Source organism: Dermacentor silvarum, chromosome 3 (genome assembly GCF_013339745.2).
Source record: "Dermacentor silvarum isolate Dsil-2018 chromosome 3, BIME_Dsil_1.4, whole genome shotgun sequence".
NCBI classification, from domain to species: Eukaryota; Metazoa; Arthropoda; class Arachnida; order Ixodida; family Ixodidae; genus Dermacentor; species Dermacentor silvarum.
In genome coordinates, this window is record NC_051156.1 from 176348743 (window position 1) to 176362199 (window position 13457).

A 13457-nucleotide genomic window follows, 5' to 3' on the forward strand; every position below is an offset into this window, starting at 1 on the left:
GTATCTTGTTTTGTTGACCTTGATGCTCTGTCGAAGATAGGAAGCTTCTAAAATGGGGAATGCATACGCAGTTATGGAAATAGCAGACATAATATTAACCTCACCATTCGAAAGTCTATAAACAAGAACGTTTCTGAACACGACGCCAACAAATGTGAGTTCAAATGTTAGGTAGGCACATCTTGTAAAAGTCGCGTGTAAATAAGAAATTAAAGACAGCAACCCCATTAAATATATATATATATATATATATATATATATATATATATATATATATATTGCACTTGGGAGTACCAAACAAGCTTCAAGTGTGGTATATACTTCACAGTATTAAGAGACTAAAAAGTTAATGACATAAAAGTGATAGCTCTGTACTGCGAACAGTAAGAAAGGACGTAATTTACGATGTGTAGAGTATAAAGCGCGGGTAATTTTGCTAGAGACTAGATTTTTATTCTCATTCGCCAGTTCTCAAGCCAATTAAAACCATCTCCTCCAGACAATGGGTCCCCTGAATAGCGTTATACTTTCACTGCGCTTTGCTTTCATCAAAAGAATAAAAGCTTGAAAGACCAATGGGCTTTACTTTTTGTGCGCACGGGCCAAAGGAGACCTCAACTCGAGCGCCAGTTTCGTATCTCTGCTAGCGAAAGTTTGCCCTATTCACGCCAAACAATACCGAATCCCGTTGTGTTACCCCGACGGGAATTTCAAAGCGTGCTGATCTATGCTCATCTGCCTGCAAAAGTTGAGGTACGGATAGAAGAGTCAAATTGAATTACAAAATGCGATGTCCAGCGATGAGTGAAGCCAAAGCGACTTCTCAGATATTTCCTCCCCCCTCCTCCCCCGAAGCTTCTTCGCCATTCAAACGTATGCTTGCCTTAACAGATTCGACTGCGTTAGCATTCAGAGGCACGCTCCATTACCGAAAGCGCGTATTTTGTGCGTCAGACCTTTGCACTGGGCTACTGGTTTTCGTACTGAGATGTCATTAATTAAACTGGCGCTAAAAGAAAGTTAAGGTTCTTGTCGGGACAGACGTCCATATTCACTTTTCAGGCATGAATATCTGGCATTAAAACGCCTCAACAAAGTGTGGCTTGTGAGACGTGGACGAAAAGCGGCGCTCTGCAAGACGTCGTACTATATCGATGGGCTCTTCATTCATATAAAGGAAGTAGGTAGCGCTTTATGCGTTTGCATGATAGTACCACGGCCGCTGGATAACTCTTTTTTTATCCAGCGGCCGTGATAGTACTATCGTTCTCGTTGTTTATTAGTTGGATAATACTCTCTATAATAGTTATAAAGAATTGGATGCAGTAAGTTGTGGCATAGAAATAAGCGGCGGCGAAAGTACAGAGCGAGGCTGCGCCGCTTAAGAACCACAAGAAAAAACAGGAAAGTATGGCAAAGAACACCCGTATACTGAAAGAACCGGCGTAGCACCCTGTCACTTCCCCGTGGCGACAGTCGGGCTGGGCCGTGATTGTTCAACCATTGCAAGCTTGAGCGCAGCACAACAGCAGTGCACAAGCGCCCCACCACGGGGCATTTTTTGCATTTCGCGGGCTTCTTTGGCAAGCGGAAAAATGAACCACGTGAGACATAGCGTGTAGGATAGGATAGGAATAAACTTTATTTGTCCAGCGGTTAAGGCTGTTGGTGCCCGGGGCTAGGCTGCCAGCGTGTAGAAAACAATTTATTAGGTGGTTTCTTAAGGTGCTCTACCACTTTGCGTATCACACTTGCGGTCTTAAGCCATTAATATAACGAAGCTGTACATGCAGAGAAAACATCGTTAAAGCAGGTGTAGAAAACAATTTATTAGGTGGTTTCTTAAGGTGCTCTACCACTTTGCGTATCACACTTGCGGTCTTAAGCCATTAATATAACGAAGCTGTACATGCAGAGAAAAACATCGTTAAATGGCGAATTTCGTTAATTCGAGGTTTTATTGTTTCAGCAGCAAAAATCCTTCCCATTTCCCCAGTACATTCCTAGCGGAAAGTATCTTGTCAGTAATCAATTATAAACAAATGGCAAGAAGCTCAGGCTATATAATAGCGGGGTTATGAGCGCCAGCGCACGTGGTACAGATCACGCCGAGTGCATCGGCGTGGCTCACGGCATGCGAAATAAACGTGTGGCCTCGCGCGGCGCCGTAAATCTTCACGTCATGGCTGGCCACGTTTAGTGCCCGCGGCTGTCATCAGATAGCGCACTCAAACCTTTGATGGCGATAGCAAAGAGACAGCCACACGTAGTTAGGTTGGTACTTTTATCGGTGTCACGCGCGATCAGGAAAAGATCACTCGCTGTCGCAATGCCACCTAACGCATCGCACTGTGCCTCGTAAATTGATATGACGCGACCGGCAACACAAGACGCGCGGGAACCTAATGCACATGAAGGCGCCAGCCATCTGGGTTTCCACCTTTACACTTGCCGAAGATTATCTACAAGATATAACGCATATGGCCCGCATGTGGACAGCCATGCGCAGCTACAACCAAGGTAGAGGAGAGTAGACGCGGCGGCTAGGGCGAGAGAGTGGATAGGTGAAAAACCATATATAGGGGCTTTAGATAGGTGCGCTTCCCCTGCCCCCTCCGCCCTCTAGCGCATGCTTGTGATCATGTTACCGCGCCGCTCACTCCTCTCCACCCCTCTTGCGATGAAGGAATCGTAAGCTCTCCTGTTTCTCCGAGCGCTCCGAGCTGCCGCGCACTCCGCAGCCTCCGTAAGTTCATACGCGACAAATGGCGCAGCGCTGTTTCCTGCATTCCGCGTCCTGGCGCACGCGCTTCGACGGTGTTTCTGCCGCTCGGACTTTTTCCATGCGACAGAAAGCTTCCAAATAGTTTTTACAGCGAAACTGTTTATTCGGACCCTGTGCCATCGTTGTCGGACATCACTAAAAAGGGTCCACGTCGCCTAGCAGGAAAGGAGAGAAAAAGAAGAGCTCAACAGGAGGAAAGGGGTTGGAGCGACCTCTTTCCCCCTGTAAGAATGCTGTGAGAGGGTGAAGATGAAAAGGAGAACGGGGAGGGGGGTTGACATGAGCCGCGCCGTCCAATACTGGCATTGGAGGGGGAGAGCGTGACGCGCGCTAACCAATGGCGGTGTAGGAAAAAAAGCAGGTCAACAGAGGAGTGGGGTGCGAGAGGAGTTCGCGTTAGCGTTGGTTGTATATACGGAGCTTTGGATGAGTGGTTCCGTACATTCCACTCCAGCTACAACTATGGGAAGACCACGAGTCTATAATGCGTACTTCTGAAGAAGAAGCTGCCCACCGCGAGCGTCAGCGAGAGTTCGCTCGTGAAACGGCTCGTCGCTCGCTCTCAGTACTGGCGCGCAAAAAAACGGGCGGCGCAACTTGCACGCGAAAAACAAGCATGGCAAAACAGAGAGAAAGCCGTACGTGAAAAAAAAAAAAAAAAACACGCTGAGAGAAGCGCAAATCTGTAGCAGCACCAACGAGGCAACGCGCAGAGCTGCTGCCGATGCCGTCCGCATTTCTCCGTTTCCCCGCGTTCGCGCCGAACGCGCGCGGTGTCCATGACTGCAGCAGGCGCCTCTGGCGGCGACTCGGCAGGTTTCGACCAGCCACGCCCCGGCAAGTGTGGAGGCGCAGCTTGGCCGTGAAGTCACCGGGGAGATAAAGCTCGGAGCCGCCGCGACGGCGGCAGAACTCTCGTTGACTCTGTGGCGAGTACTATCAGCGTCAAATGAAAGCCGAACAGCGGAGCGCGTGCCACAACCATCAGAAACAGGATAGTGCGCGCCGTTCAGCGCGCGCCGCAAACAGGATAGTGCGCGCCGCAGACAGGCCCACACATCCGGTTTGGTAGCACAGCGCCACCCCACTGAAGTGCGATTTTTTTTGCCTGTGTTCCCACTCGGATTTTTGAAAGGAAGAAGAAAAAAGAAAACAGAAGCGAAACCTGCGCTTCTGAATGTTGCTGAATTTTCGCTTCTGTTTTCTTTTTTTTTCTTCCTTTTAAAAATCCGAGCGGGAACACGGGCAAAAAAAAAAAAAAAAATCGCACTTCAGTGGGGTGGCGCTGTACTACCAAACCGGATGTGTGGGCCTGTCTGCGCTGATGACTGTACGGCGCGCACTATGCTGTTTCTAATGCTTGTGGCACGCGCTCCGCTGTTCGGCTTTCATTTGACGCTGATAGTACATGTAGCCTTGACATGGGACGACCAAAGAAGATCCGGACACCCGAAGAAGAAGCCGCTCATCTTGGAGCGCGATGCGTGGGCAAGCCAGAAACTGTGCGTCGGTGGTGAGCCGATGCGGAATACCGTGCCTAGCAGCACTTAGCATTTCCAAGCAAAACTTAACCAAGCTTAGTAAAACCTGGAAGAAGCTAGGTCTATCACCAGCTTCGCTGTTTACTCTGGCCTTGCACCACTAGTGCAAGCTACCGACATCTTTAAAATTATATTTTAATGTTTTTATTTGGTGGCTATGTTGAAGGATTGAAAAGACACAACACATAACTTCGTTGTTTACTTTTGTCTTTTTTTTTTAATTCCATACTTGGTCACCATATTTATCATTTCCTTATGGTCGCTATGGTAAACTGCAATAGGTTGCAGATGGATTCTAGACACATTCTTGCTAAATGCGAGATCAGTGCACGAGCTGTTGCGTGTTGTTGTTTGCACATCCACTTCATTGCAACACTTTAAGCCTCAACGTTCCAACACGAACGATGAGATCCACCTTCCGTCGGGTCTACCGATGTCAACGTTAATGTCCCCCACGACGACGATCCAAGCGTTGTTGTCGAAAGACGCCTAACCAAACACGTCAGTCAGAAAGACTTCGGTCTCTCACCTTGAGTTTGCGGGAGGGATGTATACCGCAGCAACTACTGTGTCATCTTCTAATCTATCGGCACAAATGTCCGCAAAATCCGAAACGGTGGCCTCATTCAGGACTGGCATAGCGAGTCCAAGGGGCAACTGATCACGTAGCTAGGGAAATAGCTATGTCAATAGAGTCTCTTTGGATCGCACGTGTGACAAGGGTAGTTCAAGGGCACGGTACAGGTCCCCCGAGCCCACAGGGGTACGTGCCATTGAGCTTGGATCCTTTCTGCACAATCACCAGGATCGGCCCACATGATGATTTGCTTTTACAGCGAAGCTGTTAAGGGCTAGGTTCCAGAAGATAGCGTCCGTGTAGTAGACTGACCGGCGTGTGCAAGTTTCGGCTCTATGTGTATGGGGGTTTGGCTCCATGTGCGTGGCGGTTTCCCGCCAGTTGTGCCTTAGCACCGGTGTCAAAACGGATGACAGATGGTCCATTGTTATACCCCTCGCCATCGCCGATGCCTTTTTCACAAGTGTCGCGATACTCGACGGCTGCACGTCCCACCAATCGTTGCGCCCCTTTGTCTCGTGACTTAGAGATCGCGCTGTTATCAGCACTTGCCCTTTGGACTCGCTATGGGATGGATGCTCGTTTAATTCACATCTTCCAGGATCCTGCCATCAGTATCCTGACGATGCCACGCAGTGTGCCGCGGCTATGTACTATCGACCCAAAACCTTTACGAACCAATCGATCGGACAAAAAGCTGAATATCTCCGCAGCCTGAAAACGCAACCTGGTATTCCAATTTCAGGCCTCTACTGGTATACGCGAACAACATTGTGATGTACGGTTTTACTGGCTACTTTTAAAGGCTGCTCAGATATATAGCGTTTTCTGATATCCCGTGGTCCGTAAACTGTTTGGTCGATAGTACGCTGTGGCTCATACGCTAGTCTATGACGATGGGGTGGACTTGACGCAGCAAACGCACTACTTGGCCATTGCGCCAGGCGAAAACCAGACGCTGGTGGCCTGGCTCTTTGACGAACATGCCGAAGACGCTCAATATTGTCAATAATGATAATATATAAATTCACTATAGCAATATTCACTATAGCAGACCCACCATAGTCATAGCTTCGCTGGCTTCCATATTCACAGTAATGGAAGAGCTCTGAATTTTTTGTCAACATCTCGGACACATTTTTTTCCAGATCCTAGCTATAGAAAGCCTCGCTGTCATAAAAATTTGTTTGTGTGCACTTTCTTGGTATTCGCTAGAGAGCCCGTATGGGCTGTGTTCATCACTGGCGCTTCCGATATTTTTTCGCCGGAGGCAAAGTGAAGTTAATGCACCCCTCTGCACTCTCTGGACGAAGTTAGGTGGATCTAATTAAACATTTTAAAGGTTACTTTGTGTGACATTAGTACTTTAAACGCAAAAAAAAACAAGTCAGTAGATTATATTGTTTTTTATTCAACTTGTATCATCAATGTCACCATATTTAGAGAATATAGTAGCAGAAACAAACATGATGGATATAATGGATATCATATCATTATACTGGATATCATATCCATTATAATTTGGATATATCCAAATTATAATGGATATGATTTAGTATTTAGGATATATTTTAGCTATAATACCGCAATAGTGCACTGCCTATTATAGTTAGGCGAAGTTTTGTCGCTTCTAGCTCTATTTTTCTCGTTATGTTGTACGCGCTCATGAGAGTAACCAGGCAATCTTGCAGATCCCGGGAGGCGAAAATTAATATAAAGAGACAGGTAGGAGGACACAAATATACATAGTTGTAAGACAAGTGGGAGGTGGGTAGGTCAGCCTGCAGAAAATTTATTTGTCTACTGCCCTATTCATTTGGGATAGCGGAGGCATACACGGCCAATCTAATCATGCGAAGGCGACAAGTCGGTCAGGTAACGTCCGTCGTTTGCCAAAGGTTTCCACATATGGCGCTTTACTTTAGGAACTGCAAGAATGTCGCTTCGTTTTCTGTTGTGATGGCTGGTGAGTCTGACATTCTAATATATTGTCACGTAGTAGTGACGGGGAAGAAAACAGTCGCAAAACTGTGAACGACGAAGCGGACTTTTTATTGGGAGAACCTGCATGTGCCCACAAAAGCAAGTTGCACTCAAAGCAGAACGATAGCAGCGAACACAGTCGGCGTTCGTCGAAATCTGGTCAGCGGCGAAACGCGTTGGCTTTTATACATAAGTCATCGTAGGCTCCAGATTAATCGCTGATGCCCGCGTGTCTTCCAGAAAGTACTGGACGATTCGCGTCGCTCATACAATCAGATTACATAAGCGTCGGCGACAACAGACAGCGGATAGAAGCATCGATAACGTTCGAGAAACTTCAGATTCATGCAGGCGCGTTCTGTGCCCTGCGATAAGGTTTAACAGTTGTTAGCTGGTGAAAAGAGGTCATCGGTGAAAGATAAACATGTATACGTGTCAATATACTGGCACCGGAAGGCGAATAGCTATCAGGAAGAGTTAGAACAGTACCGATCGAGTGACTGTTACCTCTTGCTTCAAGAACGATAGCCGCAAGGAATGGTTTCAACGACCACAGTAATCAAACTATAGCCTCTTGCAGCATTAGGACAGTTTTAGCAAATTCGAGTAAAACATGCTACATAATTGAAAGCCGTGCCGAGTGTCGTTAGGTTGAAAATGCAATGTCAATTCATTTCTTTATGAGCTACTCATTATCTTTAGTCATTAGGGTGTGGCAAAACGTGCTACTGATAATGTAAACATCCCCATTTTTGCGCCGACGAGGGCTACAAAGACTTTACGAAGTATGCGTATTAGAGGACCGAGATCAAGCATTCTCAGCTAGCTCACTTGCTTACAGAATCTAAGTAGTATGTCTGCACCAATTGCGTTACTTTTACTAATGTTCTACTTATCACTCACAATGTATACAAAAATGAACAAATAAATCTACTTTGTACACTTTTGCAATGCCCCATGATTTAGGCTCGCAAATTATAAATATTCTGTTCTTACGCGCTTTTTGTAGAAAATATGTCACGCCAAGAGTCGTTTTGTTTTGACCATTCTTATTTCATTCTTTACAAAATACCGGCGGGTTTGATCCAGACGCGCTTTCCATATTCCTTCTCACAATCATTGGACCATACTACTATTGCGAAAAAACAGAGAAAATTATTGTTTCAGCGTTGTTATCTGGAGCATTCTGGTTAGGTGAACAAGGAAGGTGGAACAAAAATTGCCTTCTCAGAAAACAGATGTGTAGCTGTGTTCATTTTTACCGGTGAATAGCAAAACTGTGCGTCGAATAAGTAAAGTTTAACGTCGTATTTAGAAATACACATGAGTAAGTATACACGTTGAAAGTAGAGTCCTTGAAAAGCTATCGAAATATAAATGAGCCGAATCGCGTGCCCTCTTTCTGTCACGTCTGATTCTGGCGTCGTACTGGAGCAGTTGTCTTCCCAGCATTCTTGCTGACCTCGTTTGATGTGGGGCACTTGTGACGGGAACTGCAGACATTGAGCGATTGAAGAGGCTGCTTGCTACATTGTGCCACTCCGTCGATGTGTCCATCCGTCATTGGCGGAAATGTTGGCGCACTGACATCTGCTCAGAGATCTCTAACGTCTTCAAGAAACGAAAATAGACAAAGCGTTGACATCTGAGGAGCTCAGAACAGAGCTTTTATATTAAATTGTGCAGGTCAATGACTAATCTTCATAATTTTGGACCTACACAATTTATCGAAAAGAAAAAAGAATAGTTCAGATACCTTAGGCTAAACTGCCGAAACATTAATAGGCGCCTAAATTACCTATGACGTATCTGAACATATTTCAAATAAACACGTCCGTTGTGTAGAGAACAGCCATCTTTCGCGAACACGGGCCGCTACCAACCGCGGAGAAATGACATCAAAAAAAAAAGAAAAAAAAAGAAAGAAAAGAAAACACTCACGTGCTCCTCTCCACGCTTTCCCGGTGTCTACGTGACACTTAGTGACGCCACAAGGTCATGCATGTGACGTCAGCTGAATGAAAGCTGTCGATTGGACCTACGAGAAACGAGAGACGTCAGTTCGGATCCATCTGCCAGCAAGGCTAGGCCATGCCGTTCCCCGCCCCGCTCTTCATCATCGTCTCCCTCGCCTGTCGTGCGCAAATATGTGGTGTCAGCTCGTGTAGCCTGTTCTGCTCTGCATGTGCGGCGGCAACTGCGACTCGCAGGTAAGCGCAAGCTCCCGGTAACCGGAAGTCGATGGTATTTTCCAACAAAGACTCCCACGCGACTTTCGGCTAATAAACCCTGACACTGTCGTGTATAATATATACGTGGCTTCTGGGGAAGGACGTGGCGGACTGCACCTGTGGGGAATGCAGAGAATGGTATAGAAGCTTCTCCTTACATTTAAGCAAAATTGAGCAAGGTTAAGAACGGATGATGAAGGTGAGATTAAAGCTTAATTCTTGAGTTTGAAATTTCTTGAAAACAATGGTTACATTAAAATACGGGGTTTTACGTGCCAAAACCACCATCTGATTATGAGGCACGCCGTCGAGGGGGACTCAGGATTAATCTATACCCCCCTGGGTTCTTTTAACGTGGATCTGAATCTAAGTACACGGGTGTTTTTGCATTTCGCCCCCATAAAAAATGCGGCCCGCCGTCGCCGGACTTCGATCCCGCGAACTCGTGCCTGGCAGCCCAACACCATAGCCACTTAGCAACCACGGCGGCTGAAAATAAAGGATTTGTTGGTGTGTGCATTTGGGCGATTTTTATATGTGCAGTGTTTATACATGGAGCCTAAATAGAACTTGCTCCATTCACGTCTAAAAAAATGTGGATAAACGTGTCAACAACAGTAAACTTTTTAAGTCTATACGTTATTCAAGAGCACAAAGTCGTTACTAAGCTATGTTTTGTTTTTTGCGTTCAATCCGCATTGCAATAAAGTGCAGTCGATCGCATGTCTTCGAGTTTTTTCTTCTAGTTGCAGCTCAGTCAGAACCACGTTGTTTAGAATATAGGCTGGCAGATGCTTTGAACAAACTACCAGATAACTACTAGCAGCAAAGAACGTCAGATTTTTGTTCAGAGTTTAATTTCCCCATTTACAATTTACTAAGCTGAATGCGCTGTGTTGGAAGAACTCGCCGCGTAGATAAATCATACAATACGAGCAAATGTTTATTCGCCCATGTGCAATGAATGGACCACCGTCTCTTTAGGAGTTTGCACATATTTCTGTAATTACGTCGCCAAAAGGCTTTCTTGTAGCAAGCACAGATCTATATATTGTCACTCGAACAAAAATTAGATGATGTTTCAGTTATATTATTTAATACCCGATGGCCCTCATGAGCCACAAAATTTTTCTTAAAGCTTGATAATTGATGACCATGGACGAAGTAATCTTTAAGCGTTGTTGTAAACACAATACCTTCAGTATAAAAGTAGTACAGTACACTGACAGATACCTTATATTGGTTTTTTCCATCAACATATATTTTGTTGGGTCAGTTTTTCCCACCCAAAGCAAAGTGCTAGATATTTTACAATGTGCCTTGCGAATCGACCCTTACGCGAAGCCGACTTTAGTGCACTTAAGCAAAATTTGTCTATGTTTTGGGGTTGCAGTTGTTTTTTTGGCGTCGATTTTCGCGGTTTAGACAGAGACCGAGACAGAGACAGAGACCGAGGCTCTTTAAATTAATCTCGGATAGGTTTACCTGTGTGGCATTCCCAGCATGGTTCTGCCGGTTGCTATGATGAAAATTGAATTCATGCACACAATTCACGACACAGAAGCACAACGTACACAAAACACACCACAACATTCAGAAATGTGTGTAAGCCTTTGTATAGTCGCTTCCCCACGTTTTTTTTTCGGGTATTGCACAATATAATTGAAAAAAAAGGAGACGCTTAAGCTTCGCCTTTAAGCGTAGAACGCGATAGCATACAAAGATCCATGCCTGCTTCTCACGCTTCCCGGCAACTGCAGCTTAGGTAACCGTAACGTTTACCGGGAAACGCTGGTGGCGAACGCTATGCACGAAGGTGACCTTTCTGGAAGAAACGCGGCCTCTTGCGTGGGCTGATCCCGGAGGTACTGCACAGCCGAACCAAGAAAATTTTCAGGTTTCTGTTCATGTTAATAATTCTGCTAATGTTAACTTTTAATATTTCAGTCTGAGAAGATTTAACATTAAAGGCATGCGCTGTCGGTGTTTTGCCAGAAGGCGAGCGTCCTGGGCCGCGATTTTGTAGCGATGCCTTATGACTTATTTTGGAATAGTCTTATCATCCACCGCTCACGGCCGGCTGATCCCGTTGATAACGCGAGTGGACCGTCGCTCTGACCACTGACAAAGCGCGATTTTTACTTTAGGCATTACTTTAAAAGGCATTATTACTTTAAAGGCATCGCTACAAAATACCGGCCCTGGTTGTTATTTGTTTCTTTTCCCCACGCGGCCGGTCCCGCGCTATGATTGGTAGAAAGCACGGGGCGCGCGCTGGCCAGTGATTGGTAGAAACTCGTCCACTAAGACAGACCTCAAACGGCAGCTGAAAAAGGAGTTCGTGTTTGAGTTTACACGAAGCAGAATTATGTTTATTCGTATGTTCAAATTACAATTCGACGCTATCATATCTGTAGATTGTGTGTAAGTTGTAGTTTACGAATTTTCTGACGTATTTTACTTTCAGAAGGTCAATTAGTTCAGTAACGCCTCTGCGCCAACAGGAGGGCCTGCGGGGGTTTGGGATTCGGTATGATTTCCTGATACAGACAACGCCACCGACCCCGGATTTTCTGCGACACGGGGCCATTAATATGTATTCTTGGCTTAACTGCCATAAACTGCGCAGTGGGCTGGTTATGAAAGTCACCGTGGTAGAGAGCTGCGGGTTAATTTGAACTATCTAGCTTTCTTTAACACACACACAAAACAGAGTAAGCGAGAGTTTTTTAAAGTTTTTTTTAACACGAAAGTGTTTTATGCCGGGGTCCACCAAGACTTCACTGACGTATTTCCGTCACGGAAATACGTCACACGAACATACACGAACATAATACAAAGAAAGAAACCAGAAGAAAAAGTTCCACAAACATGCAAAATTTGGAAATCGAACCCACGACCTCTCGGTCCGCGACGATAGATCGCCGAGCGTTTAACCCATTGCGCCACAAACGCATTTGCAGAAAGCTACACAGACGCGCCTTATATATCTAACACTCCTCCGTGTACCCGCGCTCTTGCTCGGGGCGGTGCCGCCGCCTACGAGCAGAAAAGAGAAGTACTGCATTATGACACTAACGCGCACCGACAGTGAACGCTTCGGTGGTCTCAGCACTACGACGCCTCGATGCCAGCATTCGAAGGGACGCTGGCATCAAGAAGCACTACCAACGCGTTCTCGCAGAAGCACTACTAGGTGGCGTTCACCGTACTCAGCACAGCGGAGCGTGGCCTCCGCAATTAGCTCTGAAATGTTTCTGAAGTTGATCGCGGAGGCTGCAATTACGACGCGCTGTACGCGCTGATTTGACTCGGTGACGATTCAGTTACGTGCTTTGTCTTGCGCGTTGTATTAGTGTGTCAGTTACGTGCTTCGTCTTTCGCGTTGTGCTAGCGTGTGCAGCGTAGTGCAGCTTCCATACTGCGCCCCTTTAAAATGGTGCCGCCGGTGCCGGAAATCAAACACGTGGCCTCTTGCTCATCAGCCGCTAAGTTACCGTGGCGGGTCCGAGTTTCGCAATTGTAGAGTGAGAATTCCCTTGTTTCTCCAGTATCCCTATTTCATCTACCATGACATCATTATGTTCATTACGGGGTAATTAAAAATGGAAGTTATCCGTCGACACCGCGAGCGCATCTCAAAGTTCTTCAAAGCAGCTTGCGCTGCGAAAGAGCGAAAATTGACTAAACACGGGCTAATTGGTTGTGCTGCAGCGGATAAGCCTCACAGTAATCCATGACTTTCTGATGGAAAATGCACATGCTGGCTACAAGACTAGAGCATTCCAAGTTTCCTGTCAGCACTGAAACTGGAGAAAATGAAGCAAAACGTAAGCTGTATTCTGTATTTTCACACACGTGGCGAGACGCCATGGCGCGATCTACGCTGCGAGCCACCTCAAAACTGGCAATTGCAGCCATGCGTCAATTATGCCGAACCTCTGTGTTCGGAACAAACTTGGCATCTAATAAGGATCTCTCTGACGAAACTCTTGCTTTAGGCATCTCGTGAGCCTAGTCTTATGCGGCACAAAAGTTGCGCAAGAAAGCTGAAACAAGTTTTGCACTTGCAGTCTCTGGCTCTTCTGGGTACCGTCTAACTAGCTAACTTTTCACTGCCAGTTCCGACTTTGTGAGTTGTGGACGAAGATAACATTAAGCGGGTCACGTTCGAAGAGAAAAGGAACCAGCACTGGCGCAATTTAGGAAGAGCTACGAAGACCTGTATACTGCACTGCAAACCATATGATATTTGTTTCTGGGACCCACGCACATGAAAGCGCCCAATCGCACAAAACATTTGTGGGCGGACTCACACCCACGCCTATTTTATTGTTTGT

General features: G+C 46.1%; 1 protein-coding gene across 1 annotated transcript in view; it reads left to right on the forward strand.

Annotated features, from left to right (window-relative positions):
- LOC119445044 (loricrin-like) overlaps positions 1–13457 on the forward strand; it is a 432039-nt gene that overhangs the window by 262215 nt on the left and 156367 nt on the right. The gene's annotated exons all lie outside the window — the stretch shown is intronic.